The sequence below is a fragment of the Chinchilla lanigera genome, unplaced genomic scaffold (genome assembly GCF_000276665.1).
Source record: "Chinchilla lanigera isolate Chin_1 unplaced genomic scaffold, ChiLan1.0 scaffold00008, whole genome shotgun sequence".
Classification (NCBI taxonomy): Eukaryota; Metazoa; Chordata; class Mammalia; order Rodentia; family Chinchillidae; genus Chinchilla; species Chinchilla lanigera.
In genome coordinates, this window is record NW_004955409.1 from 31,388,997 (window position 1) to 31,391,707 (window position 2,711).

A 2,711-nucleotide genomic window follows, 5' to 3' on the forward strand; every position below is an offset into this window, starting at 1 on the left:
AGCTAAATCCCCAGCCCCCCACGAGTAAAATTTTTAAAATATATTCAGTCTAAGGGAAAAAAAAATTCCATTCATCTTTCCTTGCAATTAATTGAACAATGGGATTCGTTTTTCCAAAAAGATCCATGCAGATTCACTGGATACTTTCTTGAGGGAAGAACTGAAATGGCAATTCAATTTCAGCTTCAAGCAGAAACGCTGTGACTTTCAGCCTGATATTTATTACTCCATCGGGTTGTTAGCTTGTTCAGGAGCCTCTGGTGTCATTACATAATTTTGTGCTGTGTAAAAATAGGGACCCCAATGTTTGGGCAAGTCTACAATCTGACTATGGTTTCTGATTTGCTTCCTGGAAGGAGCTTTGTTACACCTACAGTGAAGTGCCCTGAATGAAACCACTGCTGCTGGCTAAAGGGCTTCCTGTGTGTAGTTAGAACTTGGAGAGGAGGTTAATTGAGACCCTTCTCACTATGCCCAGGGGAAGCATTGCTAACATCCAGGAGAATCTGGTTTCTGGAGTTTCTGTGAGCACAGATTCCATACTGTGCTATCCATTGCTAGTGGGATAAAAGGGGAGGTTTTTGAAAGGAACTGATACCATGAGTCTCATATGAACAGTGCTTGGTGTGATACGTATGACCAATCTAAAGGTAAATATTTCAGAAGGAAAGAAAACGTTAATTCTGTGTTATGGTATAAAGCATAAGTCGGGGAAAGAAGATTGTAAAAGTCTCATTAATTTTATTGTAGGCATTAATTCATCTTAAAATATACAATAAAAATATCAACAAAATATGGTCAGCAATGATTAGAGATGATATCTTAAAACCTGGCCAGAAGTGTACATTTCAAATTTCTTGTTTCAATAAAAGTCTTGTCCACCTATTTCTGATATCTCTCTTGTTCACACAAACATATTTTATATATGATATAAATATGATATAAAATATATGATATCATATATATATGATATAAAATATATGGATAGGGCTGGGGATTTAGCTCAGCAGCAAAGCGCCTGCCAGGCAAGCACAAGGTTGTGAGTTCGGTTCCTGGTACTGGAGAAAAACCAAGAAAAAAAATATATATGGATATTACTTACTTTTAGGCTAATACCTTATTTTTCCACTAAGATTTTATTGAGATATTCTAATACTTGCTGAGAAGATACCTCCATATATTCATTAATCTTTAAATCTATAGTTTTCTAATTTATTAGAAAGCACAGTTACACTCAATTTAGTTTCATAGAAATGAAATTGTTAGGTGTTGGGTTGATAGCTGTTTACTCAAAACCAAGAAGGTAATCCTGTAATTTATTCCACTAAATCTTTTAAAAATATAGTGAGCTGTACTAGGTAAATTTTAGGTGATTTTTGAAGTGTTACAGAATTCTTTATCAGGAAATACTTTTAATAATTATTTTAACGTGTAAACATTTGACTCCGATGCAGGAACTCAGTTTCATTGGATGTTAAGATTAATTGCTATTCTGCCTACAACGACCAGCTACATACACTCATGAACTGCTTTATGAGATCTCTTAAATCTTCTGTGATTATATTCCAAAATCAATTAGATTCTTAATTATCATATAATCATAAATATGTTTTCTATCTCTCTCTTAACTTATGAAGATAAAAATAAGAAAAACCTAGGGACTATCCTGGGGCTTAGAAACCTTTAGAGGCACATGTTTATATTTGATAGGGCACATTCTCTATTGACACCTTAGATGGGAGGGGGATATGCATGAGAGGGAAGGTTTGCCTGCCTGTGATAAGCAGAAAAGAGAAACAGACTCTAGAAAAATTAATGCTAAATTTTCATCTGCCTTTCCAAATGGGTAAAAATGAGTAGAATGAAACAAATTTGACCTCAGTCAATTATGACTCTCCAATTCAGCATGCTAGCTCAGAGGCACACTTTCACAGCCTCACTCAGCAGAGCTCCCTGCCCACTTCTAACATTTTGACATATTCAACACAAATAATGAGTCAGAAATCCAAAAGCAATTAAGCGGAGCGCAATTAAACTTGGTACGGCAGTCTTATTTTCAGGTCAAAGCAGAAATGAAAATTAGAGAAGGTGCCAACTTTGACTGATCATTGCAAAAAGAAAGCTTAAGAGTTTAAGTTTAACTAGTGTATAGCCACGTGAACCTAAAACTCTTAGAGACATAATGTTTTGAAATATTGAAATGATTCTTCACATTTGAGAAAAATAAGTTACTCAATATAAACTTCATTTTTCTTTCATTCTAACTTCTACTATACTTTATACCCCATATGAATGTTCATCTCCTCTTCAGAACACTTTCTGGTCATTCTATCTTACAAAATTCCCTTGTTCATACACAATACTGGACTCAAATGCCTGCTCCAATCATTCATTTTCTATAATTACTGCTGTCAAATATATATTCCTCTACTGCTTTAGGGAACAAACTAATCCACTTACATGTATCTTCTTTGTGCTAATCCATTCCACTCTACTTTTTATTTAATGCATCTATTTCTCCTATTCTTTATTGTTCTCTATCTTTCTAACTTGAGGTTTTTTGATCATACAGGTGAATATCTAACCCCTCAGAATTATGTATTGACATTTAATTTAGAGGATGCTAATTTATCTTGTATCACCTAATTCACCCACCAAAACCCACAAGGACAGGAAAGCCATAGGGTTATAAACAGAGATACAGATATAAG